This window comes from Diadema antillarum, unplaced genomic scaffold, assembly GCF_040938485.1.
Source record: "Diadema antillarum isolate AM-2024a unplaced genomic scaffold, OU_Dant_1.0 seq00000768_RagTag, whole genome shotgun sequence".
Taxonomy (NCBI): domain Eukaryota; kingdom Metazoa; phylum Echinodermata; class Echinoidea; order Diadematoida; family Diadematidae; genus Diadema; species Diadema antillarum.
Genome location: NW_027271658.1, coordinates 900865 through 923946, shown reverse-complemented (window position 1 = coordinate 923946; position 23082 = coordinate 900865). Strand labels below are relative to the sequence as shown.

The window sequence follows — 23082 nt, the reverse complement described above, 5'->3', positions numbered from 1 at the left end:
CACAGTAAATGGCACAAACAAATAAGGGACATATCGTCACAGGGTCGACAAGACCTTGTATCTCAAATTTTGTTGAAAATCACTTTAAAAAAAAAATTAATTGTCAGATAAACTGTTAGGGATGCCCTATCCAAATCCTAGCTGTCTTACCTCAAAAATAAAGCCACCACTGCATATGAAAGGAAAGGAAAATCCACCTGTTACAGTACTTTAGCTGCCATGCCTTTTCACTCTCCTGAACATATTCAAAATTTTTGAGATAAAAAGTTTTGTTGCCCAAACAGCGATATGTGTATATCTTGAGGGTCTCACCTTTAGCTGGCCTAAGATGAAGAGCTGAAAGTTGTGAGTCAAGTGAGAAAGAATCCTCTCTACTCGGCAGAGCAGAGGTCTGTTCACTGGCCATCACCTTGTTCCTTGGTGAGATGTACCCTCTCCTACTCTCCTTTCCTCGATAATGAGCAGCTATGTCAAAGTCATAGCCAATGCTTTGGGGCTGCTCAGGGCCATTTGGGTGCTTGCTATGCTTTGGAGACAGCCCACAGTCAGAATGCATGGAGGTCCAGTACCCTTCTTGATCCACAGAAAATGCTGAAAGGCTATCAGAATCTTGAAACTCCTCTGCAGAGTCACCAAAATATGCATCTAAATCTAAGGATGTATTGTCAGAGACAATGCTGGCAGCATTCTCCACAGAAGATTCAGAAGAAGAGTCACCAAAGGAAAGTTGTGCCCTAAGCTGGTTGGTTCCTTTGATGGATGGTGCTGTGTTCCCTACTTCTGGCAAAAGAGCTGCTCCCCCACTCTGTGCTGCAGCGCCAACACTTTTCAACCAGGTTTCAGTGTCTAATCTAGTGAAGCTACTTCCACTTTCCATCTCATTTGTTGGTGTTGGACTGCCACTTGACGAACCATGGGAGGACTTGTGGACTGGAAGGAAGCTGGGACGTGACCCCTCACCATTTACGAGGCCGGGGAAAGCAAGTTGACCTCCTGTCTTCTTTCCTCAGAGTGGACTTCTGCATTCGGAGGCAGACAGAAGCCGCAAGTGCTGCCTGATCTTGAGGCTGTTGCAAATGTTGCTGATTATGGGAGTCTTTCCGCTGTGATGGCACAGTAGGGTTAGTGGGTACAGGCATCAACTGAGCCTGAGTTGTGATGACAGCATCTGGGAAATGAGACATTTGTGTCAAAAAGAGTTTTGATGTCCCCTGACCCTGGCCATCAGTTCTAGATGAATGTTCCAGTGATGAGTCGACCTTCTCATTGAGTCTGTTGGAAGCTGCATTCTGCCATATCTTCTCCATTGAACTATCTGTAGAACCACCTAACAAGAAAGCAGAAAAATGCAACAGAAAGATTACAAAGAGAAAAGAAAGGCACGCAGGAAAACACACAATAGTCAAACTAACCTAAAACTAAAGATCCAAGGGTCTAGTGCTCAACCAAGTATTGCAAGTTTACCTTTAATGCATTCTTGCACTAAGAACATAGCAACCCCCTTTTGTTTTTTTTTTGTTTTTTTGTTTTTGTTTTTGTTTTTGTTTTTTTTTTTGGGGGGGGGCATGGTGTCCACTTGTATATTTGAAAACACTTGGATAATACCTGCCAAGTTTGTAGAAAACAGGACCAGATGCATTTTAAAAAAGAAGAACAAAATTAAAAAAACTGGACCCAAATTCAGACCACTCCTGGATATGGGCTGAACAACCTTGCAAGTACATTTATGAATGCATTTACTTGGAGAACTTTTCTCATTTTAGGGAAAGTTTTTCTGTTTTCTTAATATTCTCTTTTTAGGATTTTCAAATTTTGTGTCCTCAGGAAGGTATGGGATGGTGACCATTTGTGACGCTGCACCTCAAAACAAACAAAAAGTCGCCAGACATGAATTTTTAGTTAAGACCATATTCTGAAAGAGCAGACTTTAAGCTTTAAAATGATGCATAACTCAAATCAAATGGACTCTCCTAACCTATCTAAATATTGGAAAGAAAGCACAAACTCAGGAAAAGCGTGAATTGAGAAAAGAGGTTCTGAAGTACAGTGTCTATTCAAGCGCTTAATCTGTACCAAACCGTGCTGGCTGTGCGATGAATGGGACAAAAAACAGGAAGTAAACCACCAGAGTAACAACAATGAAGGGATTATCAGATTAAACTGAAATTAAGCATGCCTCATTAACACATTCTGTCCATAATTAATGCCAACTTTCAAAGCAGTAGCACTATCCTGTCAAAAGTTATCAGAGTTGAGAGTGAAGAGTGTGGACAAGGTTTTTCAGAAATGAAAAAGGGATTCTAAAGACACACCTAATCACACTATTCTGCCAAAAAACGTTCGAGATAAACTGCTAAAAAAACACACTTTCCTGCCCGTTTTTATGATACCAAATTTTAGCATAATGTAAACGAAGACCCGCTCTTTCAGAAAACATGAAAAAGTCAAGTTCGGCTAGGTTGACCCGTTTTACTTATTTTCAGTCCTCACGCAAAATCAGTGTGTGCGACTTTATGCTCGTTTTGAGGTGCATGGTCACATTTGTACTAGGTGTTACACACACACACACACAAAAAAAAAATCCAATTTTTAATCCTTAATAATAGTTTTATCAGATAACACTGTCACTGATATGAGTAACAGCTGAATAGTTACAATTTTGTTGGAGGTGATTTGAATATGAAAGCATAAATCAGTTCCATTAAATCCATGATTAACTTCAAAGGTAGGTTCCAAGATTTTGGTCAAATTTCATCCCTCTGTACATTATTTGAACTTTACACAGAAACCAATGATGTGTATGTGAGTGTGTAGTAACAATGACCCGCAACAATGGACATGAATATCACCTGCTCAGAGCTATGCTGACAAGGCTTTTGGTCTCTTGCTCCAAGACACATTAATGCTTTATTAATAATCACAGTGGGCACTGCTAGCCTGAATTCCTGGTAAAGGGTGAATGCATGCACCTGAAAAACGTAAGCACATGTTTTCATGTGCTTGCATGTGCTTGCATGTACATTTCAGGATGAATAAAGACTAGCTGTGATGGTGGAATTCCTCATAAATACGTTAGTGTAATAGGGGATGGCTAGTAACTGATCAGTGGGAATCAGTGGGAATGCTGCCAGGGATGATTTTTTCCAATTCTTGTGGGATTCATTAAAGAGTACATTTTATATCTATCGTTGTGTGAAAATTATTTGCTTCAGAATGGTCTCATATTCAAGTAATGTGCAGTTTAATGTTTCCAGGTTAGCATGTCTGTACAGTGACAGGGCGATCCTTAATGGACCTAACGATCGCCCCGACACTGTACAGGTATGCTAACCTGGAAACATTAAACTGCACATTACTTGAATATGAGACCATTCTGAAGCAAATAATTTTCACAGAACAATAGATATATCTTCTTCTTAAGTGCCATCTTCAGTCCAAAGGTTGGTGACTATGGATCTCCACTCTGTTCTGTTCATGGCCGCCTTACTACATGCGGCCACACTCTTTACTGTCCACTCCTTTATGTTGTTACACCACACACTGCGCTGGCGTCCTCTGCATCTCCAGCCTTCTATAATCCCTTCCAGTACACTTTTTTGGATGTTCTGATGTCTTTTAACATGGCCAAAATATTTGAGTTTTCTTAATTTAATGTCTTTCATCAAGTTTTTTGTGACATTCAGATGATCTAGAACATACTGATTTGTTTTTCTGTCTGACCATGATATACGGCCCATGCGTCTGAATATCCACATCTCGAATGCAGCCAGCCCTTTCATACAGTCCAAGCACAATGTCCATGTTTCACACACAGTAAAGGAGAGTTGAATGCACATAACATTTTACTAGTCTGAGCTTGGTTGCAGTAGATATCTTCCTTGATGTTAACACTTTACTCGGATCATTTGGGTAAACTTAGTTTTAGCTTTTCCAATTCCTCTCCTAATTTCTCCACCATTCTTCCCATCTTCATAAACATTTTGTCCTAAATATGTGAATTCACTGACTTGTTCCAGGAGAGAGTTGCTGATAGAGATGTTTACCCTTGGTATTTCCACCTTTCAAGATATTAACATCGTTTTGGTCTTTTTCACATTCATGTCCAAGCCGAATGCCTTACAGCGGTATGTGACATCAACAATTGTTTGCAGGTCTTCTTCATTATCAGCTAGCAACACAGTGTCATCCACATATCTCAGATTATCTATCATTACTCCACTAACGTTAATGCCAGGCATGCCTTCAATGCTTTTAAAAATGCATTCTGTGTATAGATTAAACAAACTAGGTGACATGATGCATCCCTGATGAACACCTCATTTGATTTCTGCATAATCGGAAAATTCATTGTTAATCCTGACGCATGCCCTTTGGTTCCAGTACAGATTTGCAATCACTCTCAGATCCTTACTGTCCATCCCGGTATTGCGGAGACACTCGAAAACTTTCTGGTGCTGGACTCTATCAAATGCCTTGGCATAATCAATGAAGCATACATAGAGGTCTTTTCCCTTTTCCAAGCACTTCTCCGTAATGATGTGTATAGTAAATGGCATCACATGTCCCAGACCCCGACTTGAAGCCAAATTGGGTTTCTCCAGAGTTCTCATTGAGCAGAAACTGATTCCTCTTCAGAATGATCTTGAGTAGAATTTTCATGGCTCATGAGACTGATAGTCCTGAAGTCACCACATTCCATTGCTTTTGGTTTTTTTGGGTAGTGTTATGAACACAGATTCCAGCAAACCTGATGGAAGATATCCTGTTTCATACATACTGTTCAATAACTGAGTCAATTGAGCAACACCATAATCATCCAAAGCTTTAAGCACTTCAACCTGGATTCCATGTAATTATGCTGCCTTGTTGTTTCTCATCTCTTCCAAAGCATTTATAACCTCTGATCCTAGAATGGCGGGGCCTTCACATTCAGTTACCTCTGGTTTTGGCGGATATGTAATGTACTCTTAAATGAATCCCACAAGGACTAGAACAATCATCCCCCAGCACTCCCACTGATCAGTTACTAGCCATCCCCTTTAAGCGCTATGGCATTTAACACTGACGTCACCCCTGGATCTGCCATGAACAAACCTGAAACTTTAAATTTTTTTAAAGATTCCATAATTTTAGGGAGTTGGGGCCCATGGGGGCTCCCCAGGTGGGGTATGGTGCCCATTTGAACAAATTGAGATCCTATTCCCTAGGGAAAATACTTGCTAAGTTCTGTGAAAATGCGACATGGGGTTTTCAAGAAGATGATGAAAAACGTATACAATTTATGGATGATGGATGACGCATGTTGCATGACACACAAAGAAGAGTGATTACGACAGCTCAATTGAGCCTTTGGCTCAGGTGAGCTAAAAACAAGGAAAGGAAGATTGGAAGGAAAGGAAGATTTAAATGTGTTTCAAACATGAGAAAGATGATAAATGCAGCCTCGGACACCAAGACTAACAAAGCCTGATAGTATTATGAAAATGAACAAATAACTTTCTTTGTACCTTCTTCTCAAAATAGACTTTTATTAGTTAACAAAGACAAAACTTGGAAGTAAAAAGATTAAAGAATAAGATTCCGAACTACAACCTTAGGTATGAAACCACAGAAAATATGTGTAGGAAATAGGAAATCAAATAGGAGGGAAGTAAAAACCAAAATGAAAAAACAAAAATCTTTGATTGCTCCAAGAATAAAATGTTCAAAAATACCTTGGGCAAGCACCGCTGAAATTCTAACTCTGCAGTAAGTCTTCAGCAGCAACCGAGCAATGCCCTAAAAAAAAGTGGTGCCCAGATGGCTGCCAGCTGGTAACAGTGAAATTTGCTAAAGTCTGAGCAGGCTAATTTTTAGGGTTGTGACTATAGCCTTACATTTTCATGGATGCATAAATGTTTCAATGCCTACCTGAGACTTGGACAGTTCCCATAGCACTGTCTGAAGGGACAGACCTTGGTCTGAGCAGTCCTAGTCCACGTGGAAGTGAAGCAGACCCATTGAGATTCAGTGTCTGCTGCATTTTGCTTGAGTCTTGCCACTGAGTGCCTGTAGCGTCGTCTGTTCCTCAGTGGAGCAACAACAGCCACAGTGGGATGTAAAGGCTTGCCATCTTTGCCTATTTTGCCTGCTTCATAGGCCCTGTTGAACTCTCTCACGGAGTACTTCATTTTCCTGTCTAGACTCTGGGTTCTTAGCTCTTCAAAGTCAGTACTGGAGCTGCTGGTGTATTCACTTCCAGAGTTGGAGCGCCGACGTCCAAACTTAAGCTCATCTTCAACTTCACGTGGGATACCTGTTACTGTCCTACGCCATGCCTTCTTTTCTTTTCGCTCTTTCCGACTACGTGAAGACATTCGAAAAGTAAGTGTAAGTGAGCGCCGGATGTTGGCCATTCTCTCAAACCCAGAACCTGACGTATCCACAGTGACCAGAGTTGATGATCCCACATGCTGCCTCAGCACTTCTTCAGGGGTTGGCAGGGGACTCTGGAGACGCTGGAGGTAGCTATCCGATAGAATGTCAACATCTGAGAGAGGTCGCTGCGTTTTCTTCGGGTTGGGCAAATTTTCCTTTTTCTGATCAGGCCAAGGCAGAGTGATGTCATACTGTAATGAAAAAAGAAGTAGTGCAGAATATACTTGTTATATCAGCACAACTGTGCTGTATATAATGACAATATCTGTATTCAAAAAGTTATGTTTGTCTTGTACATATCCATCCTTGTAATACCCAATATGATGAACACATATCTATGAATTAATATTGTATCAAATATACAAATACGGATATTCAGGACAGAGTTAATGCATGTGGTGTAATTTATTCTTTCCCCAGTGAATTAAAGTATATTAAAGCAACATCAGTATACTTTGCAAATGGAAGGAGGGATGAGTGAATCTTTGTCTAGGAGCATAGAGACCACTTTCAGTGCCACAAACCAACCCAAACTGAATGATAAATCGCCAAATGCCACAATACAATAAAAGCTTTTCTTGCGATTCCATTCAAGCCATATGTAGCTTGTATTTTATGTGGTAATTGACTATCTAGCAGTGTTCCCTACTGGCTTTGCAAGTAAACTCTAAGTTTCTGTCACTGTTTTGTGTGCAAAAGCCATGCCTCTATATCAATGTAGCTACTGGTTATTTGAAAGAAAAACAATCATAGATTTGTTGTACAATTTACATCAAAGCAAAGCTTCACATTTTCTCTACAACTTTGTGCATTACATTTCTAGGGTAACCAAAATCTATAAAAGTTTCATAGTTTTGAAACTAGAAATGTCGCTATGGCGACTGGTATGCCTCCGCCATAATGCACGATTCTCCCAATAGGTGTATAGTACAATGTCTTCACAATGTGTGATGACAGTTTCACATAACTGAAAAAATATTGAATGTCTTGAATGTTCACTTTCCTTGAACTAGGTTTGCTATAATTGTCTAAGAGTGCAGGTAAATGTATTTGGGGAATTGAGGATTTCAATTGACTTTTGACCGACCCTTTTATAAGTTTATGCACCGAGTAATTTTCAAGGTATGAAGAAAAAGTGTAATCACAGTATAGAATATATATATATATATATTTTTGGCATTTTAGCCTGGCCTTTGACCCTTAGGCCTGAATTCACGAAGGTGGTACAAATGAAACCATGGTTTAAACCATGGACAAAAACCATGGAGCGCCAAGTGTCGCACGGAACATGTCATTACGAAATTGGTCATTTCGTCAACAAAATGACCGTTTCGTTAACGAAATTATCATTTCGTGGACGAAATGTTCATTTAGTTACAAAATGTTGTCATTTCGTTACAAAATGTTGTCATTTCGTTACAAAATAATCATTTCATCGACGAAATTACTGATTTCGTAACGAAATATTTCATGCGACACTTGGCGCTCCATGGTTTTTGTCCCTGGTTTAAACCATGGTTTCATTTGTACCTTCGTGAATTCGGGCCTTAATGTTTGACCTTGACCTTCTGGCAGAAAATTTCCCAGAGAATCTCCATTAGGTAATACATGTATATATAGTAAGTTTTATAAAATAATCCTGCAAGCATTGCATATACTAGTGCATGAGGGAAAGAGTGAAATTTTGAGGAATTGACTTTAACCTTAACCCTGACTATTGACCCATGACCCCTAAATTCCCTACGTAGATAATCTCTGCCAGTCAGTACATGCATATGTACCAAGTTCCATGAAGATACATTGAACCATTTGCAAGAAAAGTGAAATTCTAACATTTTGACTTGACCTTTGACCTTCTGACATGAAACTCTCTCTGGATAATCTTTATGCAGTAGTACATGCCTACTAAGTTTCAAGAAAATACCTTCGCGCATTGCATAGATATTGGGGAAATACCAACATTTTCAGCATTTAACCTTGACTTTTTGACCTTTGACTGCTTGCTAATTTCACAAAAAAACTACTCAACTAATTGCCCCATTACACATCATCCTTGGACCAAGTTTGGTGAAAGTTGCTTCATCCCGTTTTGAGTTATCACGTAAACAGATAAATTTGGGATTTGACCTTGATCTTTGACCTTTGACCTCTGTCCCATTTCACTCAAAAACTAATCCAGTAATTGTCCTATTATACACCATCTTTGGACAAAGTTTGGTGAAATTTGCTTCACCCAGTTTGAGTTATCACGTAAACAGATAAATTTTGGGATTTGACCTTGATCTTTGACCTTTGACCTCTGTCCCATTTCACTCAAAAACTAATCAAGTAATTGTCCCATTATACACTATCTTTGGACAAAGTTTGGTGAAATTTGCTTGATCCAGACTTGAGTTATCATGTAAACGGCTACAATTTCATGATTTGACCTTGACCTTTAAACTTTGGCCTTCAGTCGATTTCACCCAAAATTTAATTAAGTAATTGCCCCATCATACTTTATACTTGGACCTAGTTTGGTAAAATTCCAGTCTATATTACTCAAGTTATCGCGTAAACGAATGCGAACAGATGTACGGACTGACGGACAACCGGAAGACATAATGCCTGCGGCACCACTTCGTGGCTGAGGCATAAAAACAGAATGCTTTCTCAAGGCATGACTACATTGCTGTCTTACAATAATGTAATACACAAGAGGTTTACACCATGGCACATAAAGAGTTGAGTACATAAATTGTCATCCTTGTGAGATAATGCACTGCGTTTAGTGACAACTTTAAGAATGTGTTTTCAAGAGGACGAATAAAATGTAAATGCACAGCTTGAACCCCCCCCCCCCCCCACCACCCCTGGATCTGCCATGACAGAAGTAGAAACTACAGTTACCAATCTACTTACTCACAGCGCTAACTTAGCTTATCTCTTCTGCTTATAGACAGAAGCATTGTAAAGATCTCTTAAATTTGGGGGCTTTGCAACCCCCCCCCCCCCCCCCCCCCCGGCATTGTGCCCTTTGGAGCTCAGAGGAGGGAAATGGTACCCACTTGCACTGATACATGTTCAATCACCCTGGCAATAATCTGTGCGAAATTTGGTTAAAATCTGATCCTAAGACGAAAATGTGAAGATTGGCCTTAATTTAGTTATTCCCATCCCCCCCCCAATCCAACAACAAACTCGAAACTATAGTCACTATCTACATTACACATAGCACAAGCTTAGCTTATCACTTATGGTTTCAGAGGAGATTTGTAAGATTCCTTAATTTGAATTTGGGGGCTTTCTCTGTCACCCCTCCCTCCTCCTTCCTTCTTGAGCGCTGCACTTCAGGCCCCCCACCCCCCATAGGGAATGGTGCAATTACTGTAAAATGAGGAATTTTTCCGTGCATTTTAATTTCGCAAATATTGTGAGCGCCATGATTCGCGAAAATAAAATGCATGTGAAATTTCTTGTCTACACTATATGCACTGAACGCCAGTGGCAATACGCGAAAATTTCATGCCACGAAAAAGGCCGTCAGCTCCAATTTGCAAATATTTCATGTTATGAATATATCATGTTTTACAGTAGTATAAAATATATTCTTTCAACCAAGCAATGATACTTGCCAAGTTGAACATTTGACTTGGAACCCCTAGAGCATTCCAGGAGAATCATGTTGCCCATTATTTCAAGTTAATATCATATTCCCCTAGGGATGCTGTACTGCTACTTGTCAAGTTTGGTGAAAATCCATCATAGGGTTTTCAAGAAGAAGATGAAAATGTAAAATGTCTATGCAAGGCGCATGGCAGAAAACGAACAACGAACAGCTCACTTGAGCCTTTGGCTCAGGTGAGCTAAAAAGTTTATGCAAGACACACAATGGACAATATATGCCAGATAATCAACTGCAATAGCCCACTTGACTTGAGCTAAGTGAGCTAAAATGCAATGCCTTTTCATAGAGGAAAAATAAAGAAAATGAAAGGATAAAGCTAATCTGTTGTCTCACGAAGCGAGGAAAACATGAAAATGATTATGACGTTTTGGCCACCAAATCTGCTGGCATTCGTCTGGCAAAGTAGACCGAGTGCTGCAGTGCATGCCTTGCGTACCTCCTAGTACAATGTTTCCCACACTAGCACTGTAAATAGGTGTGCACTGCAGCGGCCTTCTTTGCCAGATGAAGCCCAGCAGATTTAACTGTCAAAACGTCGTAATCATTTTTTTGTGTTTACCTCGGTTCGTGAGACAACAGAAGAGCTTCATTCTTTCAGTTACCACCTCGATAATAAACATTTTCTGTACTAATAAAGATCATATTTGAAGTTGTGACAAATATATGCAATTTCCACATGAATACATTCAACAAAAGAAACAAAGATATTAACAATATGCAGAGAAAAAAAAACATATGCACAGTCAAAAAGTGAGTATTATGGTAAATTGAAGAATTGATATATTGACTGAAAAATCAGAGCTTATTGCAAATTGATAAAAAATACACTTACACAATTTTTATTCTGAATGCAGATTCTAACTCTACTTGTATATTCAATGTTACAAATCTGTTTTTGGACATAACCACTGTAATTGTAAATGTGCCAACAATTTGAAGATAAGCATGGTACATTCCACAGCAACAAAATTTGTATTTCACTTGAAAATTTCTAGCAGTGGGTGGAAAACAATGGCACTTGGGTTGCCTTTGTTTTCTCATACAATTATTACATTCAGCTGTAAGCTCATGGTTGTGTAACCTCTAAAAAAAAATTGTGTGACAATATTCACTCTTGAAGGAGTGAATACGAAGATTTTGGAGTGATCCCTGAGGTCATTCTAAAACGAGTGAAAATGGACATTTTCACTCAAAATTCACTCCAATTTCACTCTAAATTCACTCTTTTTTGTATTCAGTCCTTCAAGAGTGAATATTTTCACTCATTTTTTTTAAGAGAGTATATTTTGATGAATTCATTAAAGGAAGTTGACATCTTATCTTAATTAGTGACTTGTAGTTCTTTCTGGAACATACATATATTCCTGAATTTACTTCTCTCCATTATACCACATAGCATTATTATTGAATTTATAAGGAAGTTATGATTTAGAAATGACCGAACTTGACCAGTGTCCTTACACATGTCATTATAGGCAACTGCTCATTCCTTCTGTCTTCTTTATTAAATTATCTCACCATTGGACATCCTTATGGCTGGACAAGCTCATCTGAAATTATGGCAACAAAATATCTTTCATCAAAGAATAGTGATATTTGTCCTAACCTGTCTACCAAATTCTGTCTGTAAATGGAATCTATAGCAATAGCACAGTGATCTTTGGCCTTGACCAATACTATACAGGATTTTATTTGAATAATTGTTTCTTTATGTCCCCCTTTTACAAAGCCTTCTACAAAGGTCAACAGGTTGCCCACCAAAACACTTGAAGAACCAAATCCAAGTAGACCTGAGATTACCATTGCAGGAGGCTTAATGCCAGGCCCAAGGAAGGAATGAATGGAGGAGGGTAACTCGTAGGAGGGTGAAGAGAAAATCCTATGCACTTAAGTCAAGTAAGTCATCTATCCTTTCTACCCAATTCTACTTCTACTGAAGAAGCTGAACTACTAGCTGAAGACAGTTGAAGATGCCAATTTAGGAAAAGTGCTGTGAGTTTTACCTTGTGGGATTTGGCCTCTTAATAGCATTTCATAAAAGCATGTGCACACAAGAAATTTGCTCCATTGAATGCCATTTTGATGTAGTACTAATTCAAATGTATCTCTAAATGCTTATTGGCAAAGCATGGGGCGATGAATAGAAAAGAAATGTTACAAATTCATGTATACAGAAGTAAAAAAAAGTGGATTTTTATGCATGCAGTGGGATATGAATATAAGGAGAAGAGTGTCATGCTTCTATTGAAATCTCTCATACACCCACTAGTAACTGAACCACTCAAAACCACCAGTCTTATTACTTCCTAAAACTCCCAAAACCGCCCACCTGCTTTTTTTTATAGTTTAATGCTTTACCATTTTATTGTTTCCATGTAGAATATATAATTACCTAATTTGAAAGAGGTCAAAGGTCAATATAAATATGTCAGAATTACTTTTGTGACACACCAGTCTCTTGGTGGATCTCTTAATAGACTTTCAAATGTACATAACTTATAACAGACCAAACTAGAAATGCTGCTCTGGCGACTGATGCTCTGCCATAATGCATGATTCTCCCAATAGTTGTATACTGTAGTATAATGTCGTCACAATGTGTGATGACAATTTCACATAAATGGCAAAATATTGATATGACAGGTTTGTCAGAAATGTCCTGAATGTTCACCTTCCTCAAACTGGGTTTGCTATAATTGTGTAACAGTGCAGGTACCCATATTTGGGAAATTGAGGATTTTTATTTGACTTCTGACCGACCCTGTTGTAAGTTTATGCATTGAGTAATCTTCAAGGTATGAAGAAAGAGTGTAATTACAGTACAGAATAGATTTTTTTTTGCATTTAAACCTGACCTTTGACCCTTAACCTTTGACCTTTGACCTTCTGGCTGCAAATTTCCCAGAGAATCTCCATTAGGAAATGCATGTATATAAGTTTTTAAACTAATAATGCAAGCATTGCATATACTAGTATATGAGGAAAACAGTACAATTTTGAGGGGCTGACCTTGACCTTTGATCCCCTGACTATTGACCCACTACCCCTAAATTCCCTAGATAATCCCTGCCAGTCAGTACATGCATATGTACCAAGTTCAATGAAGATACACTGAACCATTTGTAAGAAAAATGAAATTGCAACATTTTCACCTAACCTTTGACCTTTTGACGTTTGACCTTATGACATGAATCTCTCTCTGAAGAATCTGTATGCAGTAGTACATGTCTACACTAAGTTTCAATAAAATACCTTCGGGCATTGCATAGATATGGGGGAAATAGCAACATTTTAAGCATTTGACCTCTTTGCCAATGTCACTAAAATCTCCTGAACTAATTGCCCCATCATACATCATACTTGGACAAAGTTTGGTGAAAGCTGCTCCATCCAGTATTGACTTATCACGTAAACAGTTAAATTTTAAGATTTAACCTTGACCTTTGACCTCTGTCCGATTTCACTAAAAAACTTATCATGTAATTGTGCCATCATACATCATCCTCAAACAAAGTTTGGTGAAATTTGCTCGATCCAGTCTTGAATTATCGCGTAAGCGGATACCATTTTGCATGATTTGACCTTGACCTTTGACCTTTGGTCGATTTCACCCAAAATCTAATCAAATAATTGCCCCATCATACTTTATACTTTGACCAAGTCTAGTAAAATTCTTGTGAACGTTTCTCAAGTTATCGCGTAAACGAATGCGGACGGACGTACGTACGTACGTACGGACGGACAACCCCAAAACATAATGCCTCTGGCACCCCTTCGTGGCGGAGGCATAAAAAAAATAACAACAAAAACATGCAGTGAGCTATTTCATATAATTTAGAAAGTTGTCGAAATGAGAGAAACATTGCTGCACCTTCTAGGGCACAATGGGCCATCTTGTACGGAATCTTCAGTTGATAAAGGATTAATGATTTTGCCCACAATCTAATCAGCACAGATACACTTAATGAAGCACAGCTGGGGCCAGGTATCAAGACTAGAGCAATCCTACTGTCTCTCAGTCAAATGGGATGCCTCTGGTTTGCACGCAGTCATATATGTGCTAACCTCTGCCTGATTCTTAATTTAAGCTTTGGCAAAGTTTATTTATCTTGGCCACTGGCCATGGACAACTTTAAACACTCTGCACAATTGAAATATTCTTTAATTCATTTTTACCCATTACACAAGATCAAAATATCATAGGCCTTACTTTTTGGAAAATAAGGTCAGAAATGACCATGTCACTTAATGTCGGAGACCTTCACCATTAACCCTATATGTGCTCAGGCACTAAACTTTGCTCTGCAAGCTCTTTCATCAGTATTTACTTTAGTCCCTCTACACTTTACCTTACTGTATGTAAACAAACCTATAATCACTAAAGGTACAGCAATGAGCCACAAGCAGTGAAAGGAATAAGGAATTACAGGAATTAGGTCATCTCTATTCACCGGCAATAAGTTACCAGATATCTGTGAATGGATATGCCAATGCACATAGAAAGCATTCAAGCAAGTGTCCCAATTGGCTAACAAAGAACCATATGGGTTAAAAATCATGCTGTCATTGTGGCAAATTATTTTTCATTCATTTCAAGTCGTTTTAACAGGTTATTTCCATGAGACATCCACAGCTGAAGTTATGGCTGGAATGACTCATTTTGATAAAAGTAAAGTAACCTTGGACCAAATCCCTTGACATATTTCCTGATCATGTTCATCCATAAATTTGTCAGTTCATTTGTACCCTATATACCAACTTACACCACCACTGGAATTCATAGCTAACGTTATGGCCGTAATCACATACTTGGCAAAGGTACAGTGACCATTGACCCTAACATTGACACTCCAGCCACTTTCACGGTCATGCAAATTATTTTCAATATGTGTATACCCTCACAATTAATTTAAATTACTACTTGTAACTTGAAGGGTTGGAAATTAAAGTTAAGGATGGAAATTAAAGTTTCTGGATAAAAATACAGTTTAGTTTAACCGAAATCATTCACCACTACCTTTCCATGTTGATAACTGTGCATGGATATACACACTAAGCTTCCAACCACTCAATTAACTATTGGATATCCCTGGGTGAATGTACAGCTCAAAATTGACATTTTGAGCCAAAGTTCAGCGTCCTTAGACCTTGAAGCCAGCCAGATTTTGCCCAAAGTCTAATTGCCACATTTACATTATCCTACATTAATTTAGATAATAAATTGAAACATGCTGAATCTTAATGCATATAATCAGATACACATTTAAAATGTTTTACACTTATTTCTATAGGAAATTATGTGCAGGTATGAGACTAACAGCATGAAAATGAAAAGACTACATCTTCTATACCAGTTGGTAACAAACCAAGTGTCATTCAGAAATTGTGTAGGTGTAAGTTTCTGTTAATGCAGCATGGATTTGTTGTTTGTAAAACTATCAGTTTCACACAATCAAAAGAATACTAAGATCTTTACGCATGATTTAAAAATAAGACTCTTTAAAATGAATGAGAGAAAGCGAGAAGCTCCTGTTATTCTCTATTCCTTATTCACAGCGAGAGAAGAAGACACAGCAGCTTTTAAAACTTCAAATGAAGGTAGAATACCTACCATGCAGTGGGCAAGTAGGGTCAAGCATCATCACAGTGGGCAGGAACAGGGGCAAGGGATGGGGATAAGTCGATCATGCAAACAGAGTTAACAAAAAAAAAAACAGTAAAAGTAAATTAGAATGAGTCAGTAATTTCTTTTTATAAGCAATATGTGATTTATGCCATGAACAAATAAGTAATAACAGAATCAAGGGCTATGATCTGTAATTATAAAATTGTACATTTAGATGAGAAACAGAAAAGTAGCTCTGTCATTTATTTACAGAGACCGATATTCATGACATTCTCTTCTGTGCATGGTAAGAATATCAAATTGTCACACAACTGGCATTCTGTGAACAAGGACATCCTTGACCACTCTCTTCTGACATTAAACTCATAACTGTAACCACATACAGCAACAATTCAGATGATGTCCCATCAAGAAAGGTGATTTATCATTGCCTAATCTCAAAACATCAATCTTCAATCTTTCTGTGCTCTTCCTAGTTCTTCCCAATGTGTTTTTCTTTTTTTCTTTTGGTCATGAGTGAATCCTGCAGATTTAGTTAAATGTTCTTCTCGTTTATTTTTAAACAAAAACTCAAATTAATGCTACTTAATGAGTATAACTTGCCTGATTATAATCATGTAACCTGCTGTTTTACATTATCCTCTTTCAATGCATGGCGGATCAATTTGAAGTGTATGTTTGCTTTACCTCTGGTTTCAGTGTTTATGTTCTCACATAATCACTACATTGGTACTCAATACTTTGAACTTGTTATGAAGTGATCATAGTTACACACTTGTATACCTGTGAATTTTGTTATTTTTTCAACCAGTTCTTATTCTCTTTCTTTTTTCTTTCTCTTTTCTTTTGTACCTTTGTACCTTGCTATTTTAGCTTTCATATAGTTTTGTCATTAGTACTTTGTGTCCTATTTCCATTGCAAAATGAATTCATATTGATACTTTTTTCTTGGAACCCTGGGTTACAAGCTTTGCTTTTGCAGTTCCTTCAGATTTCACATGTTAAAGAGAATTGTCTTTCATGTACAAATGCTGACACACTTTCTTGACATGACCCACTTTATATCATATTTTGCATCTTGCTTGTTTGTATTTGTTTTGTTTTTGTTTGTTTTTGCTTAGTGTATGTATAGATGTGAAGTGGAATATGAAAATAAATGTGCTGGAACTGTTCAGTGTGTCTTGAGTGTAAGAACAGTGCAGTTTCAGTAATTTCAATTCAATTTAATTCAACTTAATTGGCAGCATATAACCGATTGTTGTATTACTAACCAAGAACCACTAACTCTTAAGTGTGAATGGACCTATTACACATTGCAATGCATTTGTCCAATTTTGGCATAAGTGCTGTGCTGGTCTTTGGTGTTAATTGGTGTTAAATGACAAGTCCACCTTCATATTCATGTGGATTGAGTTAATGCAACAATATTTGTAGAACACATCAGTGAAAATTTGGGGGAAATCAGACAATCCGTTCAAAAGTTATGAATTTTTCAAGTACTGCACAGTCACTGCTGGCTGAGAAGACTACAAGAGTGTATGATGTCACATGCGTACAACGATATAAGGAAAATATAAAGAATTTCACAAAATTGTACTTTTTGAAAAAGGTGCATATTTCCTCAACTCGTCACGCACGTATGTTAAGGGTAATATTATTCCCCTTGCCTTATGAAAGAGGTAAGTCAAGTGTTCTTTTATCATGCGAGAAAAGTGAAAATATCTTGAATTTTCCTTATACTTTCTTTATTATCGTTGTACACATGTGACATCATGAGCTATAGTAGTCTTCTCATCTAGCAGTGACTAAGCAAAAACTTCAAAAATTCGTAACTTTTCAACGGATTGTCCGATTTTCCTCAAACTCTTGCTGATGTGTTCTATTAATATTGCTGCATTCACTCAGTCCACATGTCTATGAAGGTGAACTTGTCCTTAAAGTGTTAAGCAGAATTCCAAACTTTGTGGCACACATTGGGTCATTTGCAACTCCAAATATTAAATGTGAGTCCTCTGAATAAAAATAACTTAAAGGGAACCCAAACCCAAAGAGCACTGTGGATTGAGTGAAAGCAGCAACACTAGTAGAACACATCAGTGAAAGTTTGAGGAAAGAAGGACAATCGATGCAAAAGTTATGAATTTTTAAAGTTTTGGTATTGGAACTGCTGGATGAAGACACTACTAGAGGTTATGACGTATGTGTGGACAACAATATAAAGAAAGTATAAAGAAAATTGCACAAAAATTCACTTTTCTAGCATAATGAGAGTGCACATGACTAACCGCTTTCAGAAAGCAGGGGGAATAATTGCTACCCTTAACATACATATTTCAGTATCAAGTTGATGTAAGGTGCAATTTTCATGAAAGCAGTCACATGTGCCAAATTTCAAGCCATAAGCTCAAAGACTGAGGGAGTTAGCTGAATCCACAATATGTTTGTATTCTTTTTAGTAAAAAAAATGCTGTTACCATCGCAATGCATTGTTCAACATTGACAGAAGATGCGTCTGCACATCTACATACTGTACTGGTCACATGTGCTAAAATTCAAGTTAAATACTAAAAAACTCAAGGAGTTGGGTCAATCCACATATTTTTGTATGATTGGCATAAAAAACTGCTGTTGCCATGGCAACAGATTTATTCATTTATATTTAGATTTATTGCGTCGTACACAACTACACATTACATTTATCATATAATACCCAAAATTTCAACTGATTTGCTATAAAACTGAGAGTGATTCGATCCACATTTTTAAATATTCTTTTTAATTTGCCATTGCCATGGCAACACATTATGCAATAACAAAAAAAAAAGATTTCTTACACAGCTTTCTTTGATAGCAGTCACACATGCCAAATTTGGGGGTAATTGCTCAAAAAATCACAGTAGTTTGATCCACACGTTTTCATGAAAATATGCTGTTGCCATGGCAATGCATTATGCAATAATAACAAAAAAGGTGTCTTGCACATCTTCATTTGACAGTGGTAACACATGCCAAATTTGAGTTTAATTGATTAAAAATTGAGAAAGCAGTTTTATCCACAAATTTTTATTGAAAATATGCCATAGCCATGGCAACACATTATGCAATACAAACAAAAAAGCTATCTTGCACATCTACCCTTGATAGCGGTCACATGCCAAATTTGGGGTCAACTGCTCAAAAAAAAGAGAGAGGCAGGATCGATCCACAAGATTTTGCAATGGACCGACCAACCGACCGCCCAGCCACCCACCCACAGAATGATTCCTATATGGGTCACTCTTCGCTAAGTGTATATTTTTGGCCTTACAAATTATTGGAAGAAAAAGGGTCTAAGAAATGGAAAATCTTTATGGAAAAATCACAATGAATGTTGAGTTCATTTTGATACAGGCGCAATCTTTAGGAGGGTGTTTCCTCACTTAAAACAACTTTCAATTTTTAGTGTTGCAAAATGTGACGTGATGGAGATGACATGACGGAGATGACATTTTGTAATCTAATATGGCATAAATAAATCTAAGGATAGATATTTAATGCAACTGAACAATAAAAATAGCAGTTGTTAAAGGACTTGAAATATGATTAACACCATACATTTCTAATGTGACAAATTGTTGTAAGGGCTTTATACACTTGCAAAATTTTGCTTAGTCCCGTACCAATGGTGGGGCTAAGGGGGGGGGGGGGGCCTTAGCCCCACCATTGGTACCGGACTTTCCTTAGCCCACTTTCTGTTTACACTTGTTTTTGCCAAAGTGGGCTAGCCCCACCGATACTATCTGGCCCTGCAAAATAGCACTGTTAGCACCGCAATTGCGGTGCAAAGCAAGTGAGTGTAAACAGAACGAAACGATAATCCGGGGCTAAGCGACGGAGACGAAGTCCGACCCCCCACTGACCAATCAGAAACGAGTTAATCAAGCGCTGCCAGTGCGTGCATGTACTTGTACAGTGCACAGCATAATCATGAATATTCATGTGGTTTGGAAAGTACGGGACTAAGAAATACGAGTCTAAAAAGGTCAGTTTTCTCCTTAGCCCAGGACAAGGGCTTAGTACGGGATTTATTGGCGAGTGTAAAAAGCTGAAAAAATTGGTACGGGACTAACAATAGTCCTGGGTCAGAGAAAAGTACGGGGTTAAGAAACACAAGTGTAACAAGAGACCCGCGGGTCTAGCGCTCACCTGAGTATCGCAAGTTCACCTTTCACGCAGTCACTAATCTAAATTATTCACAGCTCTACCAAAATTTGACGAGGCATTCTCAAGTGGAAGATGAAAATGTACAATAAGGGCCCAATTTTTTCAAGATTCCTTAATTTGGGGGAATTGGGGCCCCCTGGGGCCCTCTGGGTGGGGCATGGTGCCCAGTTTGATAAATTGAGATCCTGACCACCTAGGGATGCTACCTGCCAAGTTTGACAAAAATCCATCATGAGGTTTTCAGGAAGAAGATGAAAATGTACAATTCAGGCCCCCATTTGGACCCTTCCAACCACCCCCCCTACCCCCAAGAGGGGCACCCCTGGATCTCCTATGAACAAACTTGAAACTACAGTCATTAATGTACTCACTCATAGTATTATCTCAGCTCTATAACTTCTAATTCTAGAGAAGATTTTTAAAGATTCCTTCATTTGGGGGGTTTGGGCCCCCTGGGGGCCCCCTGGGCGGGGCATGGTGCCCATTTTAACAAATTGAGATCCTAATCCCCTAGGGATGCTACCTGCCAAGTTTGGTGAAAATGGGTCATGGGGTTCTCAAGAAGAAGATAAAAATGTACAATTTAGGCCCCATTAGGACCCCTCCTCACCCCCCCCTGGGTCCCAAGGGGGGCACCCCTGATTCTGCCATGAACAAACTTGAAACTACAGTCATCAATGTGCTAACTCATAGTATTAACCTAGCTCTATCACTTCTGGTTCTAGAGAAGAAGATTTTTGCGGATTCCTTAATTTTGGGGGGTTTGGGCCCCCTGGGGGCCCCCTGGGTGGGTTATGGTGCCCATTTTAACAAATGGAGTTCCTAACCCCCTAGGGATGCTACCTGCCAAGTTTGGTGAAAATGGGTCATGGAGTTCTCAAGAAGAAGATGAAAATGTACAATTTAGGCCCCATTAGAACCCTTCCCCACCCCCCTCCCCTGGGTCCCAAGGGGGGCACCCCTGATTCTGCCATGAACAAACTTGAAACTACAGTCATCAATGTACTAACTCATAGTATTAACTTAGCTCTATCACTTCTGGTTCTAGAGAAGAAGATTTTTACAGATTCCTTAATTTTGGGGGGTTTGGGCCCCCCTGGGGGCCCCCTGGGTGGGGCATGGTGCCCATTTTAACAAATTGAGTTCCTAACCCCCTAGGGATGCTACCTGCCAAGTTTGATGAAAATCGGTCATGGGGTTTTCAAGAAGAAGATGAAAATGTAAAAAGTTTACGCACGACGGACGACGGACGACGGACGACGGACGACGGACGACGCACGACGCACGACGGACGCCGGACGAAGGGCGATCGCAATAGCTCACTTGAGCCTTTGGCTCAGGTGAGCTAAAAAGGGCTATTTTGTTACTAAAGGAAAAATTCCCTCAACGTCATCTCCATCACTTTTTGTGACATAGATGATGTGATGGAGATGACGGGTCCAACAATTAATGGCCTCATATCATCTTTCTAATCCACTCACCTGCAGTAAGAACTGTGTGTGCTGGTAGAGGGTATCATCTTCTCTCTCGTTATGCCACCAAAATTATAAATAAATTTGATTTGATATGTAATCTTAAGCGTTCTGAGATGAGGCTGAATAAAGGTACAACCTGGCTTTTGTCACAAATTTCAAAAAAATTTCAACTTTCTTGATTCAAATAGGGGAAAAACCTTGAGTTCTTAATCTTCAGCATGTAACTGTCATGTTGCACTAAAATCGATATTTAGGGTACCCCACATTTTTCGTTAATGGCGCCCTAGATGTTTGTGACAGAAATGACGCAAAATGGCAGGACACACAATTTTGAATTATTAATTCATTTTTTAAAAAAATTTTTGATTTTGGTATATCTTATGCTAATAATCTGATAGTATGCTCTAAAATTGAAATAAATAAGCATTTAAAAATGTTTCAACTTGCTTCCATCTTGAAATGCGACATAAGGATATTTCTTTGTAGTATCACCGGGACATGGGGTTTTCAGTGGTACGGATAAGGGAAAATTAAATGAATAGGTCAGGACTCATCTCCTTTTTTATATGTTATCTCAATTATATGAATGTAACTCATTGTAAACAGAACAGAAAGTAATGAAATGACCTTTTATTTTTGTACATATTACCTTTCAACTATAGCAGGACACAGAAATATACACTTAGTGAAGAATGACCAATATACCCCCATACACACTATGTGTGGGTGGGGGTATAATTATGCATGCACCTATCTGCATCACATACACAGCATGGTATTTTACTACAGTCACGGTGCTTTTCTGAAGTTACAAAACAATCTTTGCGGAAACTTGTATTTTTTCTTGTAATACTTTTTCAAGGAAAACAACATACGATCCGGACGATAGTATTATGTTTGAATACTGTACTCTAATGATGACAAACTGCAAAGGATATTGGTAATCCATATCGAGGCCCTGCTTAATTGAGTGCAGATTCACCATTCGTATGAACAGAATACTAAGTAGTGAGTATCTTGTTTACGAGCAAAGCCATACTTACCCATCATCATTTTACTGCTATGCGTTACCCTCAATGTGAATAGCCATCGGTAAATATTTTGCATTTTCCCTTTAAGCCCCTGTGTTCTAAAGTGGGAAACCCTGCCAGAAGCCTATATGAGCAGCCCTCCTGCTGCACCCTTCCTTTCATACCCCTTACGAAAGTGGTGAGATTGAACCAGGGAGGAGGGAGGGTTCATGGGTAAGTATGGCTTCGCTAGTAAATAAGATACTCACTACTGAGTATTCTGATTGACAGCACTTCGCCATACTTACCCATCACGATTTTACAATTGCTAGACCCCCACGGTCATTTTAGGAGGGGAGGCAATACACCACTGACAAAATTTTGTGGTCTATCAATTTCACCTACCATTTCTTGTCAAAATAGCACTGCTTTTGCAAGATCTGTCCCTTGGCTTATTACATTCGAAAGGTAGTAAGAGATAAGTGTTCAGGGTAGCCCATTATGCTGCTTGTAGAATCTCTTCTAGACTTACACTCTTAAAAAGGCCCATGAGGCTGCAACTCCTCACATGTCATGGGCTCTGAGTGGTTCTGAGGATAGGGTTTCGTCTCCTCATGACTTTATCCCTTGGACTATCCATCGAGAAATTGTATCTACGGAAGCAGGGCCGTGAGGTTCAACTGA

General features: G+C 38.7%; 1 pseudogene; it reads right to left on the bottom strand.

Moving 5' to 3' along the window:
* LOC139738774 (uncharacterized) overlaps positions 1 to 23082 on the bottom strand; it is a 240750-nt pseudogene that overhangs the window by 29549 nt on the left and 188119 nt on the right.